Raw genomic sequence first — 12,473 nt, forward strand, 5'->3', positions numbered from 1 at the left:
AAAAAAAAAAAAAAAAAAAGAATGGCCAGGGATTTAGCTCAGTGGTTTCACCGCCTGCCTCGCAAGCACAAGGTCCAGAGTTCAATCCCCAGTACCGGAAAAGAAAAAAAAAAAGCTTCGTCTCTTTCTTTATAAGCCTTGCCGGCATCAGTAATGTGTCCATTATAACTCTATGTATCCCCTTTACCACAATCTAAATATGATATCACCAACAAATATCAATGACTCTGAGTATTCAGGGCCTTTGCTTGTTCAAGCTTTGCTTTCACTAACACAGGTCATCCTGGCTCCCCATATCTGCCTCTTTAACTCTATCTCTATGTGTTTCTTCTCATCATGCATCATAGCACTGAGAAGCAGATTGGGATCTGCTGCAGGAGTCTCTGACATACACTGTTAGGTTTATAGCATGTTCAGATGAAGAATATACTACATTAACAGATGTCCTAGTTACTTTTCTCATTGCTGAGACAAAATATACAATACCTAAAGTTAAAGAAGGAAAGGTTTATCATAGCTCACAGTTTGTAGAGGTTTCAGTTCATAGTTGGCTGGCTCCAAGGAAGAGTGACATGGCAGACAGGCAACACAGAGGAGAAATATTTCATGCCAAGCAGAAGGCAGAAAAGTAGCAAGCAGTGAAGTTGTGAGGAAGCAGCACCAGTGATGACAACAGACCTCTTTCTGTCTCTTATATTGTATCCAGGCTACTTCTTCATTACTTTGCTCTGCTGCCTTCTGCCCACCATGAACTGTTTTTCCTCGTGATGCCCCTCTACCATGCCACCCTGCCTCGGAGCCAGCCAACTATGAACTGAAACTTTTACAAACTGTGAGACAAAACAAACCTTTCCTCCTTTAACTTTGGTTGTCAGGTATTTTGTCTCAGCAATTATAAAAGTAACTAAGACAGAATTTGGTACCCGAGAAGTGGAGTCATTGCTGTGACTGTACCTGACCATGCAGTTCAGGAGCCTTTGGAATTGGCTTGTGGGAAGAGTTTGGAAAGGTTTAGAGATGCCAGCTGAAGACGTAGCCTTGGAATGCCTTAAGCTGTACTTGATGGGGATTCTGGTCAGAGCTCAGAAGACCAGAATGCTGACAGAAATGCTGCCAGTAAAGACCAGGCCCCAGATGTTTGTGCTAGGAGGAAGGACTACATTCATTGCTGGGCTCTAAATAATGTGTGCTATGCTTTGGCAGGTTTGTCTGCATTATGGTTGTGTATAGAGAATTTGCCTGAGACTGAGATTAAGGGCAGCAGACTAATCTTGCAGAAAAAATTTCAAGACAGTATAATTTCAAGCCAGTCCATAGCATGGCTACTGTTGGGGGCTTTAGCTATATCTATGTTGACAATCAAGAGCAAAAAGGCCAGAAGAATGATTTAAAATGTTGTGACTTTGACCAGAAAGGAAGCTCCAATAAAGCTGTGGACTGCAAAGGTACAGCAGAGGAGAACTTGTTTCCTGAGAAAGAACAGGACAATGGAAAAAATGGCCTGAGGACACCACAAGAACCAGCAAGGCCCCATCCTTTGCAGCCTCAAAATTGCAAAGGTGAAATAATTTGCTTTGAGCAAATTATCCCAGAGCACCAAGTTCCAGAATGTCATTGGCCTCCCTAGTTGTCCCTCAGGAATGGGTTCAGAGTGCTCAGTGATCCAGGCACTTGACTGCTACAGTCAAGTAGCAGAAGAAGAAGAGAAGAAGTCTGGCTACTGCTCCAGCTGGCAGCAGACCTTGGCATAATCTGTATGGTGTTGGTTTTATGTGCATGCAGAATGCAAGAGATGTGGGGTCAGGAAGGCTTCTAACCAGATTTCAGAAGAAGGCCTGCAAGGCCAGGCAGTGTGCCCCTGAGAGGGCAATGTGTGAAGCCCTGAGTGTGAAGCTAAAGGTGCAGTGGAGCCTCCAGAAGGTTAAAGTCAAGAACATGGATGATCTGAGGAAAGCTGAAAGGAGTAAGCATAGCTGACCCAAGAAAGAAATCATAGGAGCTACAACTATCTGAAGTGCTGTGGGGGCAGTGGAACCATCCAAACCCTTTGGAATTCACATCTTACCACAGACTGCCTTGAACTCTGGACATGGACTACAGGACTTAATGTTTGCCCTACTGGATTTTGTACTTGCTTTCGTCTCATTCCTTTCTATCTCCCTATTAGTATCTTTTGGAATGGTAATGTTTATTTTGTGCCATTGTTTTTTGGAAAAGTTTAACTTTCTTTTCATTTGTACAGGGGCATGAAAATAATAATTTGCCTCAAATCTCAGAGGAGACTTCAGATGAACTTTTCAGCAGAAACTGTTAGAATGTTGGCAACTCTTGGAGATGAAATAAATGCCTTTTGTATAAAAGGATGTGCATCAGTTTTTGGGGGGCTGGAGTAGAATGTTATGGCTTTTTTCTAGATGTTCCCGCAAAGCCTCATGTGGTCATAGGTGTGGCTTTTCAGAGGTGGCTGGATCTAGAGTGTGTGATTCTAAGATTAGAGATGTGATGCTGGGATTGATTCATGGTACAGTGCTAGTAGGAGTATGGATAGGAAAGGAAGAAGTTAAATTATCATTATTTGCAGATGACTTAATCCTCTTATATAGAACGTCCAAAAAGTCTTGCCAAAAGACACCCAGAATTAATACTCATATTCAGTAGTGTGGCAGGAAACAAAGTGAACACTCAAAAATCAATAGCACTCCTGTACACCAATAATAAACTCTCCAAGAAAGAAATCAGGGAAACAATATCTTTCACAGTATCATTAAGAAAAATTAAATACCTTAACTTAACCAAGGAAGTGAAAACCTCTACAATTAAAACCACAGTACTCTGAAAATAGAGATTTGAAGAGGACGTCAGAAAATGGAAAGACATCACCGGTTTCTGGATAGGTAGAACCAATATAGTCAAAATGGCAATACTTCCAAAACTGATATACAGAGTTAATGCAATCCAAGGGCTGAAGATCTAGCTCAGTATTGCCACACTTGCATTGTAAGCACAAGGTCCTGAGTTCAATCCCTGGTACCAAAGACGAAGAAGATGAATATCATTTCATTGGGCATTAAAATTGCCAAACAGGGCTAAGACTGCCCTGTTTTCTAGATTTAATGCAATCCTAATCAAAATACAGTGGCATTCCCTACAAAACTAGAAATACAATCCTAAAATTCATATAGAACCAAGAGACCTAGAATAGCAAAAGCAATCCTGGATTACAAGATCAAGGCAGAAGGAATCTCAATTCTGGATTTCACTTTAAACTACAAAGCTGAGGGCCGGGGATTTAGCTCAGTGGTTAAAGGGCCTGCCTCACAAATGCAAGGAACCGAGTTCAATCCCTGGTGCCAAAAACAAACAAACAAACACAAAAACACAAAACAAAACAAAACAAAAAAATTAGCATGTATTGGCAAAAAACATGTGAATCAATGGAACAGAAATGCCTCCAGGAACACTTTGAAAAGAGGGCCAAAAAATTTCACTGAATGAAAGATAGTTATTTTAACAAATGGTGCTGGGAAAACTGGCTATCCACATGCTGAAGATTGAACCTAGACCCATATCTTTCACTATGTACTAAACTAAAAGGAAATGGATCAAAGATCTAAATACTAAAACAGAAACAATCTGCTGGAAGACAAGCTAGCTAAAACTTTTGAAAGGATTAGGCAAGGGTTTTTTTGTACAGAATCCTAGTTGCACAAGAAATAATAATATCAGGGATAAAGAAATGGGATCAAATTAAACTAAAAAGCTCTCCAATAGCAAAGGAACCCAAGAAAAAGGGATACCTACAGAAGGGGAAAATATCTTGCTAGTTGTATCTTAAAGGACTAATATCTAGAATATATAAGGAACTAAAAAACTTAAGACTCACCAAATTAAAAGACCCAATAGAAATTGGATACTGAAATGAACAGACACTTCTCAGAAGAAGTACAGATAGCTAATAAATACATGGAAAAATGTTCAACATCATCGGCTATTCAAGAAATGCAAATTAAAACAACACCAAGATTCCATCTCACTCCAGAAAGAATGGCTATCTTCAAGAAATCAAATAGTAACAAATACTGGCTAAGCTGTGGGGGAACTCTTCTTTGTTGGTAGGAGTGTCAACTAGTAAAACTATGATAGAAATCAATATGGAGATTCCTCAAAATACTAAAACTAGAAATTCTGTTTGACCCAGCTATTCCCTTTCTATGTATCTTCCCAAAAGAATTAAAGACATTACATTACAGTGGTACATGCACACCCATGTTTATGGTGATACAATTCATAATAGCTAAATCTTGGAAGCATCCTATATGTCAATCAACAGATGAATGGATAAAGAAAATAAGGTATTTACACACAATAGAGTACTACTCTGCCACCAAGAAAGACAACCTTGAATTATCTATAGGAAAATATACACACTTTGAGACCATAATCTTAAGTGAAATAAATCAAACACACTAGCCCAAATATCACATATTTTTTTCATATGAGAAACACAAAATATAAATAAAGTTCAAAATAAATGATAGACAGTAAGAAATAGCCAGATAGGGCAGAGATTTAGCTCAATGGCACTGCACCTGCCTCTCAAGTGCAAGATCCTGAGTTTGATTCCTGGTACCAAAAAAAAAAAAAAAAAAGGAAAACAAAAAAAGAGAAATAACCAGATAGATCTTTAGCCTATGGGAAGGGAACCAAGAGATGGAGAGTGGGGGAAGGTAGGGGAGGGAAATGAGATAAAATGGGTGAGAATTGCAACGTGCTATGTACATATACCAAGTTCCTACAAGGAATGGGATCATTATATACTACAAACCTGTACAAAAATAAATATAGGAGAAGGGAACCAAGAGATGGAGGGAAAGTGAGGAATAGATGGAGGGAAAGTGAGGAATGGGTGGAGGGGATAAAAGAATTCAGATGTATCGTGTACATATATCAACTCCACACAATGAATGTAATCATTATGTACTACAAACATATATCCATACATTTCTAAAGTAATAAAGGAAGAGCAGAGGAACAAAAAAAGGCTAAGAGATATTAAAAATGCATTATTCAATAGAAAAAAGTCAGGTGTGTAAATACAATCTGTCATGGCTTATATCTATATGTCCCCCCAAAACCTCATACACTCATAGGTATGGCTTCTGGGAGTGAACGAATCATGGGAATGTGCTGACTGGTTTAGCAAAGTCCTGGTGTGGATAATGGGAAGGCCCACCCTGGGTGTGGGTGGCACCAACCAATCGGCTATAGCCTAAATGGAATAAAAAGGGAAAGGGAGGCTCATTGCTTGCTGCTTCCAGCCTGCCACACCATGAACTGTTTCTTCTCTGTGATGACCCTCTGCTATGCCACCCTGCCTTGGAGCCAGCTGACTATGGACTGAAATCTCTACAAACTGTTAGCTACAATAAACTTTTTGATCACTTTACCTGACACCTCAGTTGTAGAACTCAATTATTTTCAAATTTTGTGTTTTAACACCGAAAAGGTTGAGAATTGAACATATGTTTCCCGTAAGAATTAATGGAAAACCAAATAATTGGTTCTGAGGTCCCAAAATATGCTTATCACTCATTTTTTTCCAGGACTTTACCAAATTTTGCAATGATTTCTTTCTTTAACTCTATCACTTACAGTTTTTCTCTTTACTGCTGGTATCCTTCACTTTTTTTGGAGCCACGGTTACAATATTTTATGTAAATAAAGTGTAAAAAAAGGCACAATGATGAATGTTTTAATGAACTAACACAAATACTTTATGTAGTCTTGGCAAGAGCAGTGCTTAGACTGAAGCGTCACCCCTCAATGTCAGCAATGAGACATGATGTATGACCCACCCTTGGCCCCTACAGGTTTTTCATGGCAGAATTTTGGTGTGACTATCGAGCAAAGTTATGGACACCAAGCGATTTTTTTTTTCAAACTTTGTCATTCCATAGTAGAAAGTTCCAGCTGTAGCCATTCTACAATCAAGGTATCACCATATTTTGTTGCACCAATAAGAAAGTAACTAAGACACAATCATATCATGAATTACAGTAAATATAAATAGGTGAAACAGTCTAATCAAAAGACAAAGTTTGTGAAACTGGATAAAGCCACAAAATCAAAGGATATTTCAGATATAGAGACATTACTAGATCAAAAGAAAACAAAGATAAAAATTATACAATATGAAGAATAACTATATGAGAATTACAGTGGCTAAACAAATACTAATATCAGACAAAGTAGACTTTAAAAATAAATGGCACTGCCGGGTGCAGTGGCTCATGCCTATAATCCCAGCACTTGGGAGGCTGAGGCAGGAGGATCACTATGAGTTCGAGACCAGCCTGGACTACATAGTGAGTTCCAGGACAGTCTCAACTACATAGTGAGACCCTGTCTCAAACCCCTCCCCACCAAAAATGGTGCTGAATAAAAAGGACATTTTATCTTATTTATTTTGAAAATAATCTTATTATTGCATATTAGTTATACAGAATAATGGATTGCATCTTGGCATATTAATACATGTATATAAAATAATTTGATCTTCTTATTTACCCCTTTTCTGTTTCCTCTCTCCTTCTGCTTATTCCTTTCCTCTTCTCCACTAACCTCAAGGAGGACATTTTATAATGATGAAAGGGTGAATTTATCAGGTAGATATAGTAATTATAAATATAAACACATCTAATAGAAAAAATCTTCCCAACTCATTCTATGAAGCTGGTATCTGCCATCAAACAAGATAAACACATCATAAGAAAACTACAGTCCAATATCTCTTATCAATATAGATGCAAACACGTCAACAAAATAGTATCAATTCAAATCCACCAACAGAAAATAATTATATACCATAACCAAAAAAGATTCATCCCAGGAATGAAAGGTTGATTTAACACCCAGAAATCAATGTACACCACGTTCTAGCAGTTAATAATGTATTGTGTAGAATAAATGACCAAAAACTACATGATCATTTCAATAAATGCAGGAAAAGTCAATATTTAACAAAATCCAACATCCATTCAAGACTCAAAAAACCCTACACCATCTAGCAAAAGAGACCTTTTCCAAGCTGAGAAAGAACATTTACAAAAATCACACAACTAGTATCACATTTAATGATAAAAATTTGAATGTTTTCCTCTAAGGTCAGGAACCAAAGGAAGATATTCATTTCTGTCATTTCTGTTCAACATTGTATGGGAGATTCTAGCTGGAGGAAGTAGGCAAGAATAAGAAACAAAACAGATACATTAGGGAGGAAGGGACACTACCTCTGTTGTAATCCTATATGAGAAAAATCGTAAGACATACAACACACCACCACACATACTATAAGACCAATAATTCTACTTAGCAATGCCACCAGATACAAAATCCATATACAAAAGTCATTTGTACCTCGAAATACTTTGAAAGAGAAATCAAAACATGATTATAAAACTATTTTATAATATCAGCAAAAAGAATAAAATACTTAGGAATAAATTGATCAAAAGAAGGGGAAAGCTTTCACTCTGAAAATTAAAAAACATTGGTGAGAAAAACTAATGAAGATCTAAATAAATGGAGAGGTACTTCAAGTTCATTATTGAAAATGTCAATATTTTTAAAATGATAGTTCTCCCAGTTGATGTATGTGTTCAATAAAATCTCAATCAAAATGAATACATGGCAATTTATAGAAATTGACAAACTGAACTTAATATTTACATTGAATTGTAAAGAACTCAGAATAGACAAAAAAGCTTGAAAAAATTCAAAGACTTATACTTTCAATTTAAAAATTTACTGCAGTGCTGCAGCATTCAAGACAATATGAGACTATCATAAGGATAGGAATATAGACTAATGGGACACAAATGAAGTTGAGACATAAACCTTAATATTTGTGGTCAACTGGTTTTCAAATGAGGTCCCAATGCAATTCAATAAGAAAATGATATTATTTCAATAAATGGTGATAGGAAATAAATAATCATGTGCAAAAAAAGATGAATTTAGATTTTTATCTTACAATATACAAAAGTAACTAAAATTTATCTAAAATACAAGTGAAAGAGATAACAGTGTAAAACTTTTAAAAGAAAACATAGGCGAAAACCTTCATGATCTTGGGATAAGCAAAAAGAAAAAAATGATAAATTGGACTTCATAAAAACTCAATATATTTGTCCTTCAATACAGATGATTGAGAAAACGAAAATACATGCCACACACTGGAAGAAAATATTTTCAACTTATTTATCTGAAAAAGGACTTGTTTCCAGAATGCTGTATAGAAGGAACATTTACATCTCAATTATTAGGAAGCAAATGGCCCAATTTAAAAATTGGCAAAACATGAGTAGATATTTCCCCCAAAGAACATGCACAAATGTCCAGCAAGTATATAAAAGGCATTCAATTAGTCAATAAGGAAATGCTAATCTAAACCATACTATTAACACTCACATGGCTGGCCATATATAAATTATAAAAAGGGAAAATAACAGGTGTTGAGGATGTGAAGCTTCTTTAGAAAACGGTTTTGCAAATAACTAAATATAATAGAGTTATAGTATAACTGAGGAATTAAATTCCTAGTTATCTATCCAAAAGAATTGAAAACATGTCCCTTCAAAAAAGGCATACACATTCATAGTAGTATTATAATCACAAAAAGGTGGAAACAATCCAAATATCTGTCAACTGATGATATATTAGAAAATCTTCTCTATCCATACACTTAAATATTAGTCATCCATGACAATGAATTAAGAACTGATTCCAGCTATAACATGGACCTAAGAACCTGACGAAATAAAAGTCACAATAGAGTAGTTTTTTTTTTTTTTTTTTTTTTTTGGTACTGGGGATTGAACTTAGGTCCTTGCCCTTGCGAGGCAGGCGTCAGTGCTATTGAGCTGAATCCCTGGCCCTGTATGATTGTATTTCTATGAAATATCTAGAATAGGAATCCATAGAGACAGAAAATAGATTAGGGGTTGCCTTGTGCGAGGCGTGTTAATGAAGATGGACAGCAAACAGGCAAGAGCGATAGCATTGAGGTGATGGAAATGTCTAAATAGGGATTGTAGTAATGGCTGCCCCACTTGACCGATTTACTAACAATCCTGTGGTGTACACCTAAGACAGGCCAATTTTATGCCATGCATGTGCTATCTTAATAAAAAAAATTTTCCAAACCAACAAAGACACACACACACACACACACACACACACACAAACAGAGAGAGAGGCATCTCAATGCCTTGATAGTTTTCACAGGTGATACAGAGCTCATTAGTCTGTTTTCTGATGTTATGGCAGTGCTGGTGGTGAGGGCTGAGGGCCAGGCAATTATTTGGTATTTTAAAGAAAAAATTAAAAATATTGCTGGCTTGAAATTTGGAGTAGTGGGGGTGAGAAGTGGATGATATTTTAAAATATTCAGGATGTGGAAGTGACAGGACTTTATACTAATTAGATGCAGGCAGTGGAGGAGAGTGGAGATGCCTCCTACTGAGAGTGCTTAGGGTCGAATTCCTACTGCTCACCCAAATGTGCTGTGTTCTGCTGTGCTCTCAATTGCAGTGAGAGGATGAGCGTCCTGGCACAGACTAGGCATTCACTGGTTGTCTTTGGAGTGAACAAACACCGTATGAGGAACAGAACAAAGATAGATGAATGTCATAAAACGTGCCCAAACAAAGCAGCCACCAGGTCTTGCCAAACAGCCAGTCCTAAACTCACCCTGAAGTCTGTTCAACAGATGTCCAGCATGATTTCCCTCAGACTACTTGAGAACTCATCAGGCCCTTCCCTCAGAAAAACACCCATGTTTATATCAGGAACTCCTTGGCTAGCACTTGCAGGTGTGGCCCAGGGTGGGTTTCACCAAGTCTCTTATCCTAAAAATCTACACAGGACAATGGCAGGTCCATGTACAGCCCATGTGAGCATGGGGGATATTTGGTGTTATAGGAACAGGATGATGACGTTGCCCAGCTGACGGGTCTATGTTTAGTTTGTCTCTAGGCAGGAACAGACTCTTGCTACCAAAGAGGTTTGTTAGTCCTGCCCCCACCCCACCTTATCTTTGGCAGGCAGAATACACAGCTGCCAGGAATGTCATGGACACTGAATGATCAGTTTGGATATTTCACTTCTGTTCTCTGCGTTGACAAGCAGAGATAACAAACTCTCAGAGAGAAAACTAAGGAAATAATATGTCCCACCCCACACTTTCAAGAAATAAAAAACTAGGAAGGGTACACTAAGGAAGCCTCCAGACTCTACCACTGCAGTGAACATTTCTTTCATCGTACAGGTTATGAGACAAAGTATAGCATTAAGTATTGTGACAAAGCCATATACACTTCTTGTGGTTGTGAAAAGTATTTTGCGTACCAAAAAGTTGCCATTATCATTATGATCACTTAATGAAGATGAATTGGAAGTTAGCATTACAACTTTGGCCCATATTGTTTAAATAGTGTGTCTTTATAGTTAACCAATGTAAAATCAACTGTATATAATTTTTAGTATAGTGTATCCTGACAGAGCAATAACCAGCTAAGAAACAACTGTAGAAGACCACTGAGAGTGAATTATGGACATGTTTCTAAATATGAGAGCTCAAGTTTTCCTTTCAATGATTAGTTATACAATTATTCAACTCTTGCATCGTTGAGACATTTGTTGGCTGTATACTGTACTTTGTTCGTTCAACACAGAATATTTTGGCAATCACTTAGTTAAAATCCTTAATTGTAAAGCATTTACAAGACCATTATTCAGAGTTGACATTCATTTTATGAGTTGAATGAATGTCGTTTGCAATAGTATTAAAAGCCTCTTCAGAGTTGTTTTCACAATAGAGGACTTCTTAACCTAAGTTCCCTTATGTCCTACTCTTTCACTTCCTAGGCAGCCTTGCTCTGGAGGGGCAGACAAAGGGTAAAAATCTGGGCAGAGAACGATATAAGAAAGAAAGAAATCAGTGCTGCAAAGCTCTTGTAAAAGGTGATTTCTCCTTTCACTCCATGACTGAGCAAAATGAGGCACAAAAAGGTACAGACTAGCTGAAATACAGACAGCAAGTGAGTGACAGATACAGGACTGGAAGATCCAAGAGAGTCTGAAACAATGTACACTGCGCGTCAGTCCCAACGCCAGCTTGTTCCAGCTCTTCCTGAGTGCTAGGCCCATCTAGCCTCACGCAGATCTCTAGACGGACCCCGTAGCGCAACTGGCACAAACCAGGACCACAGCCCTGCGGCAAGGCAGGAGTGTCCTCCTCCAGCAGAGTTAAGGTGAGTACTACCAATATGGGTCTGAGCAGCCTGGGTAGAAGCCGCCGCCTCCACTGCGCCAGGCCAGAAAATGAAAGCTTCAGCAAACCCATCCATCCCATGCACGCAAAACACCCTTACCCAGACCCGTGGGGAAGAACCTACCTGTGCCACGGTCGCGACTCCCAATTCTGCAAAGAGGGCAGAAATACAAGCTAAGAAGGCCTTGATATATAACCCTGCGCGGCCTTTGCTTTTTCCACGGAAACTGTCGGCCTTGCGCTCCCCTCCCCCAGCCTGTTTGGGCCCTGCTGCAAGCCTGGAGGCCCCGCCCCTCTCCTTCCGGGCGTGTCGGGTGGGTGCTTTGCTTGCCTGATACCTGTGCTGCTGCCTGAGCATCTTAAAGATTCAGACCCTAAAGGATTGGGTCTGCGAGATGCTCTACTTAGTAGCCCTCATTGAACAGATTGTCTGTAATGCTACACTGCATGTAAAGCCTCGGTAGCCTGTCTGCCTTATCAGTGCTCCTCTGGAGTCTCCCCATTATGCTTTATTTATGGTGACTTATTACCGTTTGCTAGAACTAAAATTGCTTTAAGACTTTCCCACCACTTTCTACAAGTTAATTCTAACACATACCGCTAGCTTCTGGGTTCTCAAGTTGAGCATCTCGAATCCAAGATCCAGGTACAGGGCTAATATTAGAAGGAAATAAACCGTTAGGAATGAGCACCTTATGCATGTAAAAAGTGTGCTGAAATAGCATGTGCTATGGAAATTCAAAGCAAAGAAAAAATACTGAGAGCAAAAATAAAGAAGAAAATAGAATGTACAGATAATGAAAGTAAGAAATTGTACAGTATTATAGTTGTTAGAGATGAAAAGTATTACTCTCACAAAGATAGTAAAGGAAATGGTTTGTAGAAGTCATAATTAACAGAAGAAAAAAACTCTGAAGAACCTTTACTACTACATTACATGTTTAACATAGGATTCTTTCTGCCAAGCATGTTCTACCCATACTTTTTTTTTCTTTTTATTGAGTTTATTGGTATAATCCAGGTATACAATGCAGTTACATTCATCATTGGGATTCTGTACCTTTACATGACAGGTCTTGATTCTCATTTTTTTCCCCTTGTCCCTGCGCTCCCTTCACCCCCTCTTCCCCTCCCCCCTCTT

The 12,473-nt window shown here is 38.3% G+C and overlaps 2 protein-coding genes across 4 annotated transcripts in view; one reads left to right on the plus strand and one right to left on the minus strand.

Moving 5' to 3' along the window:
- Tmlhe (trimethyllysine hydroxylase, epsilon) overlaps positions 1-11,604 on the minus strand; it is a 94,811-nt gene extending 83,207 nt beyond the window's left edge. For 2 of the 3 annotated variants that reach the window (XM_010614315.3, XM_010614314.3), the window contains exon 1: positions 11,457-11,604. The gene's annotated coding sequence lies outside the window, so the exon portion shown is untranslated. The remainder of the gene's footprint in view (positions 1-11,456) is intronic. The other variant, XM_010614316.3, reaches the window with a different exon arrangement.
- The window catches only part of Spry3 (sprouty RTK signaling antagonist 3), an 88,082-nt gene continuing 86,610 nt past the window's right edge, over positions 11,002-12,473 (plus strand). Inside the window, exon 1 of the mRNA XM_033760243.1 lies at positions 11,002-11,312. The gene's annotated coding sequence lies outside the window, so the exon portion shown is untranslated. The remainder of the gene's footprint in view (positions 11,313-12,473) is intronic.

Source organism: Fukomys damarensis, unplaced genomic scaffold (genome assembly GCF_012274545.1).
Source record: "Fukomys damarensis isolate Sample0158 unplaced genomic scaffold, DMR_v1.0_HiC HiC_scaffold_39, whole genome shotgun sequence".
NCBI lineage: Eukaryota > Metazoa > Chordata > Mammalia > Rodentia > Bathyergidae > Fukomys > Fukomys damarensis.